General features: G+C 39.5%; 1 protein-coding gene across 23 annotated transcripts in view; it reads left to right on the top strand.

The window, feature by feature from the left end:
• The first annotated feature begins 242 nt into the window (after positions 1–242).
• The window catches only part of ZNF644 (zinc finger protein 644), a 99665-nt gene continuing 79875 nt past the window's right edge, over positions 243–20032 (top strand). For 6 of the 23 annotated variants that reach the window (XM_060202056.1, XM_060202050.1, XM_060202038.1 and 3 more), the window contains exons 1-3: positions 535–821; positions 1306–1903; positions 8587–8685. The gene's annotated coding sequence lies outside the window, so the exon portion shown is untranslated. The other 17 variants (XM_060202057.1, XM_060202051.1, XM_060202039.1 and 14 more) reach the window with 10 other exon arrangements.

Here is a 20032-nt window from a genome sequence, read left to right as displayed (position 1 = left end):
CTTTAGCGGTTCTCCCCATCAGTAGGACATGCACGGGATTTCAGGACACTAATGACTGAAAATCAGACATGGGCCTGTTCCACCTTAAAGGGCCTAGGCTTGCCTAAGTATTTGGGTCTTGCAGAGTTTGGGCACCACCATATTTGGAGCGTGCCTACTTTGGGGCGGGAACCTCCTTGGGAGCGATTAGGTCAGCACTGGGGGAGGTGACCTTGTTTGGTTTCTGGCACCCGAGAACAGCGGTGCACTGTTTCTGCTGCCCCCATTGGCCTAATTGGCCCAGGCGCTCCCCAGGCGCCCAGCCGCGCTGGAGTTCCTCGCTGACCGCCCCCGCGGCCCGCGGCCGGCAGCCTGGCAGAGGCGGGAAAGCGGCGCGCCTGCGCCCTGGGAACCGGGGCCAGAGGCGAAAAGCGGGGAGCGGAGGGGGCCGTTGGAGCCGACTAGCGTACAGAGCAGCGTGTGACGCGGGGACGCCGCGCGCTCTCAACGTCGCCCTGGTTTGACGCACACGGCACCAAACTGTGAGTTTCGGGCTTATTTGGTCGGATTCGCCGGGGCCCGAGTGGGTTTCGGGCTTCTGGGTTGTGGCGGCGGCGGGACTGAGGGTGGCGGAAGAACTTGGGCGATCCGGCTCTCGGCGCTCGGGCCCGGGGAGTTACGCCTTAGGCTGGGTCCCAGCCATCCAAAAGGACGCATTTTGCCGCACAGGCTAAGATGGCGGCGGCGGCCGAGGAGGCGGAGTTGGTGCCACACAAGGAGCCCGGGCCCCGGGTTCGGGGAGGCGGCGGCCGCGCGGGCCGCGGGGGGCGGCGGAGCCTGAGGTGAGCGGCGGCCGCCGCCGCGGGGCGGGCCAGGGCGGGCCGGGGAGGGGGCCCTTCCACCCCGGCGTCGGAGGATCCGGTAGCGGACACAAAGGGGCCGAGCTGGGCACTAGACTTGGGGGGTTTTGTTTAGTCACATGAAGCCGAGCAGCCAGTGAGCGGCAGGGGGAAGGGGCCGGGATCAGGCGGCTCGGGGAGCCTGGCCGACGCCATTGCAATGCAGTGCAGCGAGTAACGGGAGGTCCGAGAGCGGTCAGCGCCCCCCATCCCCCGTCGGGCCGCTGGGTCCCGGCCGGCTCCGGCGTTGACTGCACCCCCCCACCCCCCAACATGGGAGCAGGGCCGCACGGCCCTCCCTTTCCCCGGTTCTGCAAGACCTTTTGCCGCTAGGTGCCGGGGAAGTAACAGCAAGAGGTAAATCGCTCGAGTGTTTGGGTTGCCAGGGGCTCGGTGGGTGTCCAGCTAAAGCTCTTTGCCTCTCCAGGTCTGATTCCCTGGCCTTTGTGTCCCTGGGAGCTTAATCTGTGCCCGAGGAAAGCAGGTGTGCTCCACTTCTCCCGTGAACCTGAAGATGAGTTGTCCCAGACCCTTCTCAGTGATTGGAAACTTAGGTGGTGGAGCCAAAGGTGCCTTGTTAACGAGGCTGCACAGACGACTCTCGTGTCGGGATCCATCCATGGTTTAGCAACGTTAGAGGACAACTTTCCTTAAAACTGTTTCAGTAACAGTGACATAAAGTCTAGCTGTAAAACTTTTTCCTGTGTGGACTTCGAATTTTGTGTGGGCATTAGGAAATACTCAAGGAGGGGATAAACAATTTGAGGACCCGAATGATGATGGTCCAGTTTTGTGTGCAAGTTAATTTCCACGAAATAACCAAATCAGCATCCTCTACTGTGGGTACTCCTAATGCCAGGCTTGTTGCATCTGGATGATACCTTAGATTGGCCTTAATAGTTTGCCTCCCTGCGGTAGTTTAGTTATTTTGTTGTTGCACAAGAAGGAAAGCATTTCAAAAAAAAAAAAAAATAGACAACTCAAGTCACTCAAAGGAAACCTACTGTTTGCCTTCAGTGTCAAGTGTAAGTATGCAACAATAGCAGCAAGATTGCATTGGTAGGTTTGGGAAGCTAGCATTACTAGTTTTTATAAAAGAGTTCTAATTTAGTTCAGGCATTTTAATGAGTGAAACATGAAGGCTTGACTGTTATTAACAGTGACAGTTATATTGCTGTTAAAGTCGTGTCAGTATAAGTTTCATGATTTCTAATGTAATTTAAAGTCATACTGAAATTACAACTGCACCGTACTTTGATTAGGCCTACTAGTATTTAAATGTCAGAGTGTGGAAACAACTTTATGAAAATGTTTTGGCCAGGTCGTGTTAACAAATCAGATTACTGGATGGGGTATTTAAACACATTTAGAGCTCTCTGTTCAAAATGAAATTTGAACTTTTCAAGGTCAGTTAAAATTTTTACATTATTTTTTCTTGACACATATTTCCCTCATTTTGCTTTGAAGAACAATCTTTTGCATTAATGAATATGAGATATATTAACATTAGCAAAATGTACAGACTCATACACTTTTATAATGGAAGTGATCTGAGAGAACTAGTTTCATTCTCTTACAATATTTTGAGGGCCAGCGATGAGTTAGTAGCATAATAGAAACTTGTCTCTTAATGAGTACCCCATTGCTGTTTTTACTGGTCATATTGCCAAGAGTAAGTAAGAAGTGGACTATTTGCAACTAATAGTGATTTAAAAAAAAAAAGACGACTGTTTAAGAATATTTGCTAAGGGGGTCGGACAGTAGAGCAGCGGGTTAAGTGCACGTGGCACAAATTGCAAGGACCTATGTAAGGATCCCGGTTCTAGCCCCCGGCTAGAACCTACTTCACAGGCGGTGAAGTAGGTCTGCAGGTGTCTGTCTTTCTCTCCCCTTCTCTGTCTTCCCCTCCTCTCTCCATTTCTCTCTGTCCTAACAACGAACGACATCAACAATAACAATAATAACCACAACAAGGCCATAGCAAAAGGGGGGAAAAATGGCCTCCAAGAGCAATGGATTCATGGTGCAGGCACTGAGCCCCAGAAATAACCCTGGAGGCAAAAAAAAAAGAATATTTAATAAGTAGATGCTATATTAATGTCTGGGACAGTAAGTTAAAAGCTTTTGATTTCAGGTGGCATTGTGACTTAGCTTTTTTTTGTTGTTTGTTTATTTTGTTGACTGAATAGGAGAGAGAGTTTCAAATGAGAGAGGGGGGTAAGAAGCCAGCCCAGTGCATTCTGTGCTTGGGGCTGAACCAAGAACCTCAAGTATGTAAACCCAACTCTACCAGTTGAGCCATTTCTCCATTCCCTCATAACCTTGATGAACCACCTTCGCTTACAAACTACAGACATTTTCGAACAGTGTTGATTTTGAATTTTCTAAGTGTCAAAAAGCAAATTTGACCCATTAAAAGGCAAAAGGCAAAGTTTGAGGTAACAGCCCCTACTACTTACTACTTATTACCCAAGAATTGAGAATGATGAAAACAATAATGCTGTTGTCTTTAATTTCCTAATAGTTTTTATTTGTATAAATAAGCATGTTGTTATGATGTTAAGACTAGGATCATACAAAGTAGTAGATTTGTGAGATCTGTTAAGAAATTCGACAAGTAATATGGATTATGGTGGAATCTCACAGTCATCTTTAAAATCTTTTAAGTATCAGATTTGACAAAAAAAAAAGAATTGTCGAGGTTTTAAAGTGTTTATGGGTCATTTAAGACATTTTGATTGATTTTTCTAAGAAAGCTATTTACAACTATGTTCAGTGGATTAAGTTATGTTTCAGTTTTGTGATAATTAGGGTTACCCCCAGATTATTTGTAATTATTGAGTGTCAGATGAAAACATTTTTAGGTCTACTTGTAGTTAGAATGTGACTGAATTGAAACTGTACTAGGGACAAAAAAGACTACTAGGTAACAGGAGGAAAAGAGACTGGAGGACAGTCATTAGAAGTGTATTGGGCCTACCAACAATTTGAAGAAATTGGTTGTCAGGAAAGATCAGCTTCTTTCATGTTGAATACATTGTTAGTGTTTAGGATTACTTATTTAGATTTCTTTCACAGGATGTGATTCCAAAGACAAAGTGAGTTTCATTCTTGCAGGAATGTTTTTCTCATATCTTCCTTTCAGGCAGATCTTAAGGCAGTGACAACTGACATTGAATGAAGAATTTGGTATGTTGGGTTATTTAGCCCAGATTTTATAAAACTCTCATCTTTAGCAGGCCTTTAAAGTAAAGTGATAAAGCATTTTTCAGTTGATAACCCTATAAGATAAAATATGAGAATAAAGGATGGGTACTATATTACTTAGATATTCAAATGAATGTTAATTGTTATTACATTTATCTATCAGTCCTATTGGTATAGAGAATGTCTGTTTTGTATATGAAGGATCTAAATATTGAGCAAAGTTCTTATATGTAGCACTGGCTGAAGCAATTATAGTAGTCTTAAAATTCAGATTTATTGGAGGGGAATGGCTGTTTTAATTATGTAAACCATTTACATGATTGAATTTTGAGAGAATTAAAAATAATGTGATGCTGACACTAGCTCACCCTGCTGGTAAGCTAAAGCATTTCTCTTGCCCCATTTTAAAGAGGAAAAAACAAAAACAAACAAAAAACCCTACAACATAAAAGATCACCAGAGATTTAGGAGGTAGAACATCATACTCCTTAATAGTCTTTCTTCAGTAAGATTGAGTCCTCATGAAAAAGGTATTTCCTCATTACTAGAATTTCCATTCATTATTACATGTCAAAGTTGAACTGAAGTTACTGTTCTCTAATGAATTAACTGATAATTCTTACATGATGATGGGGAGTTAGTGTATTTTTGTTCTTTTTAAATTCACAGTTAAGAGATCATTTGACAGTTGGGAAATGCTAGCAAGAAAAACAAAATGTCCCGAGAGATGAGAGATAATTTTCCACTAGAAGAAAAGCAGAGGATTGTGAGAGGAAGAGGGAGGAGCATGACAAAGTAGAAGCAGTGCATAATACTCTTGAATGGGAGAAGTGAGACTGGATTAAGTTCTGAAATAATTTCTTTGCACTCTCTTCCTGCTGATCTTTACCATATCGCCTCTGTTTGCAAGCTGTAGCTCTCTCATTTTATTTGGGATTCTTAGAACTGCAATCTTGTGAGTAACTTTGTTACGTGTATAGACAAATGATTTGTTCTTTGAAATTCCGCTAGTCTAGACTGTTAGTATAATTGAAACTGGATAAAGTAATAAATAGATTTTAGATATTAAGGTCCTAATATCTATTTTATTCATGAAATTTGAAAATAGAACGTTTAAAAAGACTTTTGTACAAAATCCAGAAGTGTACATATATTGTGAATCATACAGATAATTTGAAAGAAAAAAACAAAACACCTAAAATATTTGGGACTAAAGTACTTTACACTTTCCAAAGTTTATTTACTTGTTAGTCTAATTTCTATGATTAACATTTTTACCTTTCTTACATGGGATTTGTGCAAGCACATGCTTGGTTTGTGTGTGTGTGTGTGTGCATGTATCTATGATGAAATTTAATCCTAATACTTTGATCTTGAGGGATGAGTAAAAATTTACCAGACTCAAAACCTTTGAGAAGATGCTCAACAGGATATACACCATACTTGCTTTAACCCTTTTGGCAAAGATATTGAATTTATAAATTTACCTTTCCTCTAACAAATGTAATGTAAGGAAATAATCACTGGGTGTAGAATTGTGTCTGGTAGTAAATGTGACTGGAAGAGTTGATGTTGATCAGGGTACCATATTGATGTCCAAGGGTTAAAGTAATAAAGTGCCACACAAACTGGACGGCTCAAATGACAGTAATTTATCACTTTATATTTCTGGAAACTACAAGCTCAGGATCAAAGTGTCAGCAGGGGTGCTTTTTATGATGATTCTGAAGGAATGTGATTCATTCTCCTTAGCTTCTGTTGGGTTGCTGGCAATCCATGACTTCTAGTCACCTATGTCTTCATCTTCATCTTGCTGTATGTGCTACTTTGTCAACATTTCTCCTCCCTTTTAAGATGGTTTTTTCAAAGTTTTTTCTTGTATTTATTTATTTATTTTCCCTTTTGTTGCCCTTGTTTTTTATTGTTGTTGTAGTTATTATTGTTGCTATTATTGATGTCATCATTGTTAGATAGGACAGTAATGAAGAGAGGAGGGAAGGACAGAGAGGGGAGAGAAAGGCACCTGCAGACCTGCTTCACTGGCTGTGAAGCCACTCCTCCACAGGTGGGGAGCTGGGGCTCAAACTCGGGATCCTCACGCTGGTCCTTGTGCTTTGCGCCATGCACTTAACCCACTGTGCTAACTGCCTGACTCCCAGTTTTTTTGTTTACTTTTATTACTGCATAAAGACAGAGAAATTGAGAGGGGTGGAGGAGATAGAGAGCAAGAGAGAGACAGAGAGACACTTGCAGCCCTGTTTCACCACTCTTGAAGCTTTCCCCCTACAGGTGGAGACCAGGGGTTTGAACCTATGTCCTTGTTCACTGTAATATGTATGCTTAACTAGGTGCGCCACCATCTGGCCCCTTAAAAATGATCTTTTAAATTTAATGAGAAAGTAAATCAGATACCAGATCATCACTGGGACGTTCTCAGGGGTCCAACACTTCATCCACTGTGTGCCCCCTGCCCCCTGTCCTCAAAGAAAAGCTGCTTATTTGATTTTAATTGTATTGTTTGTATATTACTTTAAGTAAAATTGACATCTTTTAAAAATGCTGAATCATTTTTTACAGTGAATATGTTTTGATTTATTCATACAATGATATGCCACAGGGTGATTAAACAACCAGAATAACAATATGTATATATATATGTGAATTTCACAAACATTAAGCATGATATATGCAAAAAAGATTATATATACTATCACTTCATTATGTACAAGTCAAACAGACACAAATGATCTATTAAGGACAGTGTTTGTGTCTACAAAGTAGTATAAGAAGGAGCTAGAAGAAGCTCACCAGGTGATGTGTGCCTTGGATTTGCATGGTCTAGATTTGAACCTGGGTACTACATGGGAATGCCACAGCTAGTGATGGAGGGGTCTCCAATGCTGTGATGTCTCTTCTTCACTGAAATAAAAAGAGTGAAAAGTTGCCATGAGAATGCTGAAATTGTGCACACATCGTTTGCCAGCATCACACATTAAACACAAGAAACCTTCTGTTTCTTGATATAAGTCTTTTGATATGATTGCTTTCAGGTTTAAGTATTAAGGGCAAGGGAGAGAGCTCAACATGTTAGAGCTCAGGATTCACATGCCTCACGCCCCAGAGATCCAAGGTTTAAACCCAGCACCACTAGAAATCAGAGGTGAAAGCTGCTATGGTTTCTCTCTCATTCTTGTAAAAATAAATCTTAAAAAGACATAATTAAGCTACATACTTAGAAAATATGTGATGCTTATGTATGTTATGTTAAAAACTTTTACTGATTAAATGATAGCAGTATGAGTAATTTACACTAATGGTGAGATCAAAAAACAATATACTTTTACTGAGAAAGTGTTAACAGGATTTTTTTTTCAGGGATAAAATTTCACATCCAAAAATAGGGAACAGGCATTAAGATGCCTAACCCACCACTAACAAGATGCCAGCCTCCCCCTGCCACAAGTCATTGGTCCCATTCTCCTTCATCACCCTCCTCTCCCCAGCCTCTTATTAACCTATTTGCAGACTTAGAAACTTTGTTTTGCCTTACTTGCTCCCTTGTTTTCTTTTTTGAAGGAATTTATTTTATTGTTTATTAGGGAGGAGAAGGGGTGGGAGAGGGAACTGGAGCATCACTCTCTCACATAGGGTGTCAGAGATTGAACCCTGGACCTTATGCTTGAGAGCTCAGTGCTTTATCCACTGCACCGTCTCTGGCTTTTAAAATGCCAAGTGTGAATAAATTTAGTTAATCTTTCTCTTGACTTATTTTGCTAAGTATGAATCCCCTCCAGTTCCACGCATGTTGTAGCAAACGTTTCCCCCTGTTTTATTGGGCTGTGAGGGTGGGCTAATAATTGTTGATACATGGGTACAGTTATTCATCTCCCAGTGACAGGTGTCAGCAGAACACTCTCCCTCAACTTAGGGCCTTTCCATTGCTATTCTCCAGGACCCCAAGGCATGCTTTCTTTTTTTCCTCTAGGGTTATTGCTGGGCCTCCAGGAATCCACTGCTCCCGGTGGCCATTTTTTCCCCATTTTATTGCATAGGACAGAGAGAAATTGAGAGGGGAGGGGAAGAGAGAGTGGAAGAGAGAAAGATAGACTCCTGCAGTCCTGCTTGACTGTGAAGTAAACCTCCTACAGGTGGGGAGCCAGGAGCTCCAACTGGAATCCTTACACTGGACCTGGTGCTTCGTAGTATGCACACTTAATCCAGTGTGCCACTACCTCTCCCCCAGGTACCCCCCCCCAGATAGTCTCTACTTCTCCCTCACCCTCATTCCTCAAAAGTCTCTTGCAATACAGCATGCCCAGGCCAAGTTTCACTTTGTGTTTTCCCTTTCTGTTGTTTCTTAAAGTCTACCTATTATTTTACTTAGCATGACTCCTTCAAGTTCTATCCAAGGTGAGGCAAAGGACAAGACTTCATTTAAATAGCTGAGTGGTATTTCATTTTGTGTATATATATATATCTCACAACTTTCTTTTTTTTTCAGGTAGAGATAGCTCATCTGTCCTTGGACATCTGGGTTCCTTCCAAGTTTGGGCTGCTATGAATTGTGCTGCTATGAACATGGGTGTATAGATCTCTTAGGGTAGGTGTGTTTGTTACCTTTGTTTAAATCCTCAGGAAAGAGGTTTCTGACATAGGCCAGGTCCATTGCTAGTATTCTGAGAAATCTCCAGACTGGAAAAGTTTTTTTCTTTACAAGATTGTGTTTTAAGGGTACAGTTTTACACCTCTTTATCACATGTCACCACCAAAGCCCTCCCCCCCCATTACCTTAGTTCTGTGGTTAAACTCTTAAGGGTTTCTATGTGACTGTCTGGTTCATTTCCTTTTCTTTATATCCCACATATAAATGAGATCTTTGTATATTTGTCCTTCAGAGATACTTCATTTTACATGTGATGGCAATGTATTTTGATAGTAAGATACAAAATGTTTGTGTAATTATTTTTTTGGTCACCAGGTTTCACCATTTTGGGACTCCCCCACCAGACTGGTAGAGAGAGGGGGCATGGAGAGAGAGAGAATGAAAGAACAAACACTGAAGCTTCCTCCAATGTGGTAGGGACTGGGCTCGAACCTGGGTTGTACACATGGCAGAGCAGTACAACGTCCAAGAGCTTTATTGCCGTTCCTGACTATATGCTTTAATGAGTAAGGTTATCTTAAAATAGAAGAGAGGAGAATTAGAAAAATAAATATAAAAGTAATGTGACTAAAAAAAAAATAGTCAGGGACTAGCACAGAAAGACAGAGACAGGCCACAGCACTGAAGCTTTTTTCAACTTGGTAGGGGACAGAATTGGACCTGAGTCATACACATGGCAGGGTAGCATACTATTAAGTGAACTATAAGTGCCAACCCGGAAGTAATGTGATTTTAAAGTAACATTTTAGTTATAAATAAAAGTTTTGGAATTAATAGTTTTAGTCATTAAATGGCATGTTAGTCTTATGACAAATTTCTGTTTTAATCATTGTCATAATATAGGCTTTATTTAGTATTGGAGTGAAGTAAAGATGATCATAAAATAGGGAGGTATTTTAACCAAATAATCACTTACAGCAAAACAATAGATTGTAATCTGTTACTGCTATTGGAAATAAGAGATTTTATCTCCACTACTAAAATTTGGGGGTTCTGTATAGTTATATGAGAAGGGAATGACTGCAGCAGTACTATTGTTAGTTTTCATGATGATTCAGTGTTATGAGAATAGGAGTAAGTTTTATTCTGAGGTCAGATGAGATCGGGTGTGTTCAGGATGGTATGGCCGTAGAGTAGAATGGAGTAAGTTTTCTTAAGTTCTGCCTTGAACCTCTTAAAATAATTTCTTATATATACCTTTATGTGACTTCTTTAAAATAGATCAATTCTTATCTGTTCACAGTATCTTTTTAATTAATTAATTAATTGCATTTTAAGATAGAGGCAGAGAGAGAAGAGGCCACAGCACCAAAGCTTCCTTCAATGTGGTAGGAGCTGGTCTTGAACGTGGGTCATTCACATGGCAAAGCAGCGTGCTAGTGAAGTGAGGTATTTTGCTGACCCTGTTAACAATATCTTAGATCTCTGCTAAGTAAGTAAAAAAAAAAAAAATTTACTCCATGAATAAGGGAACAGCAGTCTGAAAGGGTATGGATTCAAACTAGTCAACACAATTCCGTATGTATTGATTGTACTGAACCACTTCATTCAGGAAAGAAGTGAAGGATATAGAGATGACTTTCTTTTCTTTTTTAAATTTCTTTATTGGGGAATTAATGTTTTACATTTGACAGTAAATACAATAGTTTGTACATGCATAACATTTCCCAGTTTTCCATATAACAGTACAACCCCCACTAGGTCCTCTGTCAACCTTTTTGGACCTGTTTTCTCTCCCCCATCCCCCCCACCCCAGAGTCTTTTACTTTGGTGCAATATGCCACTTCCAGTTCAAGTTCTACTTGTGTTTTCTCTTCTGATCTTGTTTTTCAACTTCTGCCTGAGAGTGAGATCATCCCATATTCATCCTTCTGTTTCTTACTTACTTCACTTAACATGAATTTTTCAAGGAGATAACTTTCAGTGACTGTTACAACAAAGTCTTGTGTATATCTTATTCTCAGTAGAGATCCTTTAGTGTGTAACTTTTCCTGGTTCCTCTTATTCTTCCAGACTTTATTCATTCTTAACTTTTTGTTAGGTTTGATTTCCTGATACCCTTCCAACTTTCAAACATTTTAACTGGAATTTATTCCCGTTTCCCTTACAAATCAGAGGATTTTTTGCTCTGTGGTCTTACAAAACTTTTAACTAGCTCAAAACATGACACAAACATTGAAGGTAAAGCAGTAGCAGAAAGAATAAAACTTGGAAATAAGTGAATGAGTTGGCATTGATTCCTATCAAAGGATAATTCTTAGGTCAAAATTACTGAGTGATAAAGGAAATATTTTAAAATAAAAGCTGTATCCCTAGTAAACAATACCAGGCATGAACTTTTGTATTTAACTCAAACACATAACCTTGAAATAAATATTTGAAACAGGTTAGAGAAATTGGTGACCTGAGTGTAACTCTTCTAGTAGAACACATGCCTTATCATGTGAGTCCCTTGGTTTGAGCCAGGGCACCATGTGGGAGCTCCATGATTGGTGTAGTAGTGCTATGTTGTTTCTCTTTGCTCCCTCCCTCTCTGAATCAAGAAAACGAAAGAGATGAGTTTGGGAGCCATCTGGTACATGCCATATGACTCAAGTGTGAGGCTATGGGTTCATTTCTTGTTGCTGCATTTAAAAGAGAAATAGCTAACACCAGTTCTTAGAAAACTGATTTATCTCTCAGAATTTAATTAATTTAATTTAATATAAGCAAGTAAAGCCAATAAAGATTTGAATAATAAGATGCTAGATTTATTAGATATTTGTCAAACATTTTCCTAGAAGATATTGATAGTACACATTCACTTCAAATACCTGTCAGTTTTTACAAAATTATTTCTTGTACTTCAGAGAGAATGAGAAATTCTATGTAAGGGACCACACACATTACAGTCCAAGCACCCCTCTCTGCAGGGTGGAAGATTCCCAAGCAGTGAAACAGTGCCACAGCACTAGGATGAGCTCACAGGGGCATGTTCCTTTCCTCCCTTCCTTCCCTTCCTCCCATCTCAGCCATCCCTCTCAGTTTCTGTTTGCCTCTATACAAAATAAAAATAATTTTAAAAATTTTGTGTAAGAAATTTTATAAATTCGTATTTGACAACAGTGTAATAAAAATACACATTCAAGTCAAAATTGTTGAAATTAATTGGACAGTTAAAACTATGATCCTTGGTGGTATAATAGTAAAGCAAAATAGTAATGCAAAGATACTCATGCTTGAGGCTCCAAAGTCAAAATGTAAGCAGTGCTCTAGTAAAAAGAAAAAAAAATTCTATTGGAATTCAAACCTACATTTCATTAGAAGTAAACAGCAATGAAGATATGGCACAGTAAAGGTGGTAAAATGAATATTTGTTTAAACAAGGTGGATTAAATAACTATTTATTTATTTACTGTCAAACCCCTACTAGAAGTACAATGTTTTTTAAAATAAATGCATAGAGTGTCAGGGGCAAAGAAAAAGTGCAAAATTGGTTATAGAAGTGAAACTTTGGAAAAGTTTTGGGAAGCCAAAGGTGGTATCAACTTTATTGATCTGAAAAAATGGAACTTTTCACTTCTGGGCAAGACTTGAAATAGCCACATGATGCTGTAGAACTCTAGGGAATTTAAGGAATTAGTGGCTACAGGTGTGAAAAGATTGTCTTCAAGTCTAATAATAAGCAACATCCACTTAGGAAAGGGTCTTTTGTCCAAGTTTCTTCTCTGATACTCAAAGATACTCAAAGAAAGCATCTTTATATTTGAGTGCAACAGCCATGACTACAGTTAAGATTGTTATACTGAAAAATGGAATTGAGTAGAAATCAACATGTTGTTTTGGGAATCATCCCCTCTATTTTTCCTCATTTAGTTTTGAGAATTCTGGGTGTGAAGCCCCTACATTTAGTCAATGATATTGAAAGATTCATCCTTGTGGGTGGGGGAGGGGAGAAGAGCAACAGATTAAAAACAGATTGTTCCAGGAAACCAGGATGATCATTTTAAAGTGACAGCTAGCCCACTAACAGAACTCCTAGGCAGCTTTTAAGTGTTTTATGTTAGAGGATATTTGAGTCACTAGATATTTGAGAATAAGTCCAATATGAAAGAGAAGAAGAAAATAGAAATGATGTGGTCCAGGAGGTGGCTCAGTGAATTAAGCACAGGACTTTCAAGCATGAGGTCCTGAGTTCGATACCTGTCGGCACATTACCAGAAGTGAAAAAGTCTAACATACTTTTAAAAAAAAAAAGAAAATAGAAATGATTTAAATAGGACACTTATCTTGGGGAAGGAATAACATCTTATTTTATTTTGTTTTTTTATTAGTGATTTAATAATGATTAACAAGATTGTAATATGACATGGGTACAATTCCATACAGTTCCCACCACAAAGTTCCCTATTCATCTCCTCCATTGGAAGCTTCTCTATTCTTTATCCCTCTGGGAGTATGGAGCAAAATTCTTTATGAGGTGCAGAAGGTAGAAGGCCTGGCTTCTGTAATTGCTTCTCCATTGGACATGGCCATTAGAAGGTCAATCCATACCCTCAGCCTGTTTCTGTTTTTCTCTCGTGGGGTAGGACTCTGGAGAGGTGAGACTTCAGGACACATTGGTGAGGTCATCTGCCCAGGGAAGTCAGGATGATGTCATGGTAGCATCTGCAACTTGATGGCTGAAAGGTGGTAGATGTAAAGCAGGACAAATTTTTTAATGAACAGGAGCCCAAAGGTAGGAATAGAGCAGATGTAATTAGGGGTGTTCGTGTGGGAAGAAAGTAGGAAATCAATCTTTTTTTTTTTTTTTAAGAATTTTCATTTTATTTATTCATGAGAAAGACAGGCAGAGAGAAAGAACCAGACATCACTCTGGTACATGTGCTGCCAGGGATTAAACTCAGGACCTCGTGGTTGAGAATCCAATGTTTTATCCACTGCACCACCTCCCGGACCCACTCAATCTTTATGTTCCAGGGGGTCTATGACTTTAGAAATTTTTGTATGATAGCTAACATGCCGGTGGACTAAAAATATTATCTGGGAAGATAGTGTCAGAATTGAGAATAGGACTAGAAAGCTGGATTAGGGCAGAGAGTAGCTCCCAAATATGAGAAAAGCATATATATTACTGTTAACCCCATCCACCTGTCGTAGGGTCCATATATATTCATAGTTAGTGCAGGAGCTTATGTGACCTGAGTCTCTTGTCAGTCTGAGCTTGCATCCCAGGGTCACAGCTAGAAACATTCTATGCTCCACTCATTTGAGGAACTATATCTTTGATACAAGAAAGGATGCCATCTTCAGAAAACAAAGAATAGAACCAAAAAAATTTATTTTTTATTTTATTTTTTTAATTTATTCCCTTTTGTTGCCCTTGTTTTATTGTTGTTGTTGGATGGGACAGAGAGAAATGGAGAGAGGGGAAGACAGAGGGGGAGAGAAGACAGACACCTGTAGACCTGCTTCACTGCCTGTGAAGGGAACCCCCCCTTACAGGTGGGGAGCCGGGGGCTTGAGCCGAGATCCTCCTTGCACTTTGTGCCACGTGTGCTTAACCTGCTGCACTACTGCCCGACTCCCCCAAAAGCCTTTAGAATATGACTTAGGGGCCAGATGGTGGTGCACCTAGTTAAGTGCACATAGTATAGTGCACAAGGACCCAAGTTCAAGACCTGGGTTCTCTACCTCACGGGGAATGCTTCATGAGTGATGTGTAGCGCTTTAGGTGTCTCTCTGTCTCCCTCTTTATCTCCCCCCCTTTAATTTCTCGGTGTCTATTCAATACTAAATAATTTAAAAAATATATAAAGTACTTAATAGGATTGGAAAATTAGAATGTTAAAATAGAAATATGGCCTATTAAATACTTAGTAGAAATTGAAGATACAGTTGAGAAAAATCTTTCACAAAGCTTCGCAAGAATAGATGTGTAGAGAAGAAAACGGGACAATAGAGGATTGCGTTTAGCAAAAATAAAATTACAGAATGGGAATAAATGGATGGAGGAAAGTGTTGAATGGGACAGAATGGCTAATAAAGAGGATCTATTCTTCCCTCTATAGCAGCAAACCTACAATAATACATGGAGAAGCTTGAATAGAAGTAGCTCTGAATCTCAAGTCTCCACAGCAATGAGCAACATAAGACATCCAGAGTGCAAAGACAGAATTACACATTCTCCCAAGATACAGATTCCTCCATGTGGCTAGTGATGATTGGGAAGACATTTTACACAGTATGGGATGCATGGGTACCACATTCCTAACAGTTTTATACTTAAATAAACTTGACAACAATGGGGAACAAGAAGTTGTCTTCCCCAACAGGTGGGAGCATTGTTGTCATCCTCTCTGACAGCTGCTCCAATTTGGCTGAGAGTAGCCCTGCTGGATGTCATATTGAAATTCAGTTCCACGGTAACAGTCTCTGTGGACAGCCATGTTGAGGGCATGCCTGTTAGATGCCATCGTATCCCTGTGTCAATAGTATTAAAACCAATAGCCATCGTATCCATGTATAAATAGTATCAAAACTAATAGCCTGTCTACAAAGTGATAAAAAAGAATAAAAACAACAACAAAAATACTTTGGTGCAGAGTTGAGAAGAGTGTTCTCTTGCTACCAGATTCTCTTTCCTGCCATCCCCAAAGTGTGCATGCTGTCACTACCTGGACTAAGATTTCAGCCTCCTTTAGATGTGTACTTGCAACCATGGTGACCTAATGATAAATATATGCAACCTCAAACTTCTGGTCAGTACTCACATTGTCTCAACCATGGTATAGTAGCCTCTGCCAGGTACCTGTGACAGCAAGCCACTGTTCTTAAGAAAAGTTTAAAGTCATGACCCTAAAAGATGCTCATTGAAATGAGAAGCTCATTGGAAGAAAACTCAAAGATAAAATGTAGGAGAGAAGTTGTCAAATCAGATAATACAGTAACTGAGCTAAACAAAGATAAGACCAGCAGAAGTGATTGTCTTGGGGAATTGGAGGATAAGGTAGTGGGAACCATCAATAAAAAAACGTGAAAAAGACTAAAAAGAAGGCAATATTAAGAGTTCTGGACAACATTTGAAGAAAATGAAACAAGTCTAAGGAAATGTGCAAACCAAGGTTACCTCAGAGACAGACTAAATTATAAAAATAGCTGATCCGAAAACTTTAAACGTTTAGAGTATTCACAGGATGGTAAGCATACTGACAAACCCCACTCCATCAAAGTAAATCATGTGGTGTAAGTGACTAGAAATAAGTGGAATGTTGTAAAAGTTGGGTGCAGCATATAAAAGAGGTTAGTATTAGTATATTGGAAAGTAATTGATAATAGATTGCTGCCTTCAAAGTTTATAGGCAAAGTGTTTCCAAACTACTGTTTCTATATCTTGATGAGTAGTCAAATATGGGAGCTGCTAAAAATATGAAGTCACTAGAATGTGAGGTTCAAACTGGGTGTATCTCATGGTTGAAAGAAAGGTCTTAGAAATAGGAAAGAAGTGAAAGTACCTGGGAAGGTAAATAAAGGCAATTCTGCAGCATGCCTGAAACAGAACAAAAGAATTTATATATTTTAAAAAATAAACAGACATTTTTGTGGTTTTACTCATAAGGAATATTTATAGTTTTTCTGTTAATACCTTTGACTTTGTCCATAGTGTTTCTAATTATCCCATAAAATGAGTAAGGAAGTGTTCCTTCCTGCTCCTACTTTTTGGAAGAGCTTGAGAAGAGCTGGTGTCAGCAGTTCTTTACACATTTTGTTTTAAAGTAGAATTTTGTCAGAGAAAGAAGCCATCTGGCCCTGAGCTTCTTGTAGGCAGTTTTTTTTTAATTTTATTAATTTATTTTGTATCAGTTTCTTTACCTGTAGGCCTATTCAGATTTCCATGTTAGCCCTAAATTCCTAGGAGGTTTTTTTTCATCTACCTTATTTTGTTGTAACAGTTATTAGTAGTGCTTCTCTATAATACTTTTTATTAAAATGTCAGTAGTAGTAAACCTTTTCATATCTGGTTATAGCAGTCTCTTTTTTCCTCAGTAGTTTTGTTGTCAATTTTGTCAATTTGTCAATTTTGTTGCCATAACAGAGCCAGCTTGTGGCTTCATTGATTTTTGTTTGTTTGTTTGTTTGTTTTTGTTGTTTTATTTCCACAGTAATCTTTTACCTCTTGTCTGCTTTGGACTTGGTTTGTTCTTCTTGTGTATTTTTTTAAATTTTATTTTACTTTTTTTTTTTTTTTTGCCTCCAGGGTTATTTCTAGGGTCAGTGCCTGTACCACAAATCCACTGCTCCTGGAGGCTACTTTTTTCCATTGGTTGCCCTTTTTGTTTCATCGTTGTTGTAGTTATTATTGATGATGATGTTGTTGGATAGGATAGAGACAAATGGGGGGGGGGAGAGAAAGATAGACACCTACAGACCTGCTTCACCACTTGTGAATCAACTCCCCTGCAGGTGGGGAGGTGGCTCGAAGTAGGATCCTTACACCAGTCTTTGCACTTTGCGCCACATGTCCTTAACCCTCTGCGCCACCGTCCGACCCCTTACTGTTTTTTTTTTTATGAGAGGAGAGGGGTACTAGAGTACTCTTTTGCTTTTACATGAGGTCGCAGGGATCAAAACCCAGGACATTGTACATATAAGCCATATATGATCTATCACTTGAGCTGCCACCCTGACCTAAAGTTTCTTAATGGGAAGATTAGGTTATTTGAGATTTTTCAAAATATAGACATATATGTAATATGAATATTCCTTTAAACACTGCTTAATTTACTCCTCCACTTATATATTGATGTGTTGTATTTCTGTTATCTCAAATGTATTTTTATATTTCATCTCAACATATGATTGTTCAGTCTATCTCGTGATTTTTTTCTTTCACTTAATGTTTAGGAGTTTGTTGCTTGATTCCTCATGTTTCTTTACTTACACACACACAAACACACACACAACACACACACACACACACACACACACAACCAGTGAAATAGCTGCTTTCCCTTAAATACATTCCAGGTTTGAGCCTGGCCCCCACTTTACTGAAAGAAACATTGATAATATGGTGTCTTTCTCCAAAAAACTTAAGACTCGTGAGTGATGAAGTCCTGGTGATGATAAACAATTTTTACATTATTTCTATTTTATTCCACTGCATTTGGAGAATGTACTTTGTATGATTTTTTAAAATTATGGTTTGTTTTTGGCTTCTAGGGCTTCACATTGATATTCTTGGTGGGGTCTAAAAAATTACTATGAGGGCCAAGCAGTGATGCACACAGTTTAGCACACAGGCTCAAGTCCCCAGTCGCTACCTGTTGGGAGAAGCTTCATAAGCAGTAAAGCAGTGCTGCAGATATTTCTGCTTCTCTGTCTTCCCCTTCCCTCTAAATCTCTCTGTCTCTATCTAATAAATACATAAATAAAATGTTTAAAAATTAATTTAAGTAAAAATACTTGTTGATTATTGAAGATACAAGGTGGGGGTGGAGATACCATAGCACAATTCCATCACTTGGGAAGCTTGCTTTTTTTGCATGATACACTCGTGGGTTTTTTAATTGAAAAAAAAAATTCATGAAAGAGGGAGAGAGAAGGAAGAACATGATGTCATGCTGGAGAGTTAAGTGCTTTAAATACTATGACAGGGAGTTGTGGCTGGAAGCATCAATAACAACAATAATAAAAAGGCAACAAAAGGTAAAACAAATAAATATTAAAAAATAAATACTATGCCACCTCCTGGATGACTGACTTAATTAAAAAAACATATATATATACATATATATATGTATGTGTATATATATATATATATATATGGAATTCTTTCATGGTTTAAGGTATGCTCTGTATAGAAAAATATTTCATTTGTTCTTGGGAAGAATATATACTCAATTTTTTAAAGTTTTTTTAATATTATATTTCCTTTTTGTTGTCCTTGTTTTTATCATTGTTGTGGTTATTGTTACTGTTATTGATGTTGTTGCTGGATAGGACAGAGAAATGGAGAAAGGAGGGGAAGACGGAGAGAAAGACATCTGCAGACATGCTTCACTGCTTGTAAAACAATTCCCCTGCAGGTGGGGAGCTGGGGGCTCAAACTGGGATCCTTAAGTCGGTCCTCAAGTTTCAGGCCATGTGTGCTTAACCCACTGCAATTATAGCCCAACCCCCTATACTCAATTTTTTGGGTGTAATGTTCTGTACATATTTTTTAGGTATAGTTTATTAGCATTTAAGTCTTCTCATTTTTTTTTTGCCTCCATGATTTTTGCTGGCGCTTGGTGCTGGCACTGGGAACCCACTCCTGGCAGCCATTTTTTTTTCCATTTTTATTGGATAGAGACAGAGAAATTGAGAGAGAAGGGGAGATAGAGAGTGGGGGAGAAAGACATCTGTGAAGCTACTTCACTCAACCTTGAAGGTGGGGAGTCAGGGGCTTGAACTGGGATCCTTATGTGGGTCTTTGTGGTTAATATTACATGTGCTTAACCTGGAGCACCACTGCCCAGCCTCTCTTTTCTGTCTGTCTTTATTCCTTCATTCCTTCCTTTCTCCCTTTCTCTTTCTCCCTTCCTTTCTCTTTTTCTCTCTCTCCCTTCTTCCCTCCCTCCTGTTCTTTCTTCCTTCCCTCCCTCCTTTCTCTCCTTTCTTTCCTTCTCTCTCTCTCTCTCTCTCTCTCTCTTTCTTTCTTTCTTTCCGGGGGCTTCTGGGGTAGCTTCGCGTGTCAAGGGCAAAATGCGCAGAAAGACAGGGCAGTCAGCTCTGGGAAAGCCTCAGTGGGACAATTTGTTTATTGAAAGAGAAAGCAGGTAAATATATCTATAACTTGGGGGGAAGGTTGAGGTAACCATTAACCTAAACACAGAGCAACACAATGCATAGTCACATTTTTGACTAACAGACTGTTTGATCACAAGTCAAAGGTTACCATATAAGGTTTGGCCACAATATTTACAATGTACATTTTTCCAGATATAAATTGCAAGCACTTTAGGGCAGCAAGGGGAAAAGGGAGGTAGCTAAGCAATCAGGATATTTGCTGGTGGTTTTAAGGTTAACTGCACACAGTAATCCATGGATTTTAATTAAGGAAAGGGGAGAGGTGGCATATGTAGAAAGGCGCCCATGTCTGGGTGTATAGCCGTCATAAATTCCAGAGACCGGGGGAACCTGCTCTTGTCTTGACCTGAAGGGAGAGTTGGGGGTCAGCTCGCTTGGACCTCATGGAAACAATGGCCTGGACTTTCCAGGGCAGTGAGGCCCACTCTCCAACAAGACATTGTATAGGGGAAGG

Source organism: Erinaceus europaeus, chromosome 11 (assembly GCF_950295315.1).
Source record: "Erinaceus europaeus chromosome 11, mEriEur2.1, whole genome shotgun sequence".
Classification (NCBI taxonomy): domain Eukaryota; kingdom Metazoa; phylum Chordata; class Mammalia; order Eulipotyphla; family Erinaceidae; genus Erinaceus; species Erinaceus europaeus.
The sequence above is the reverse complement of the archived record's forward strand: the minus strand, read 5'-3'. Positions and strand labels throughout refer to the sequence as shown.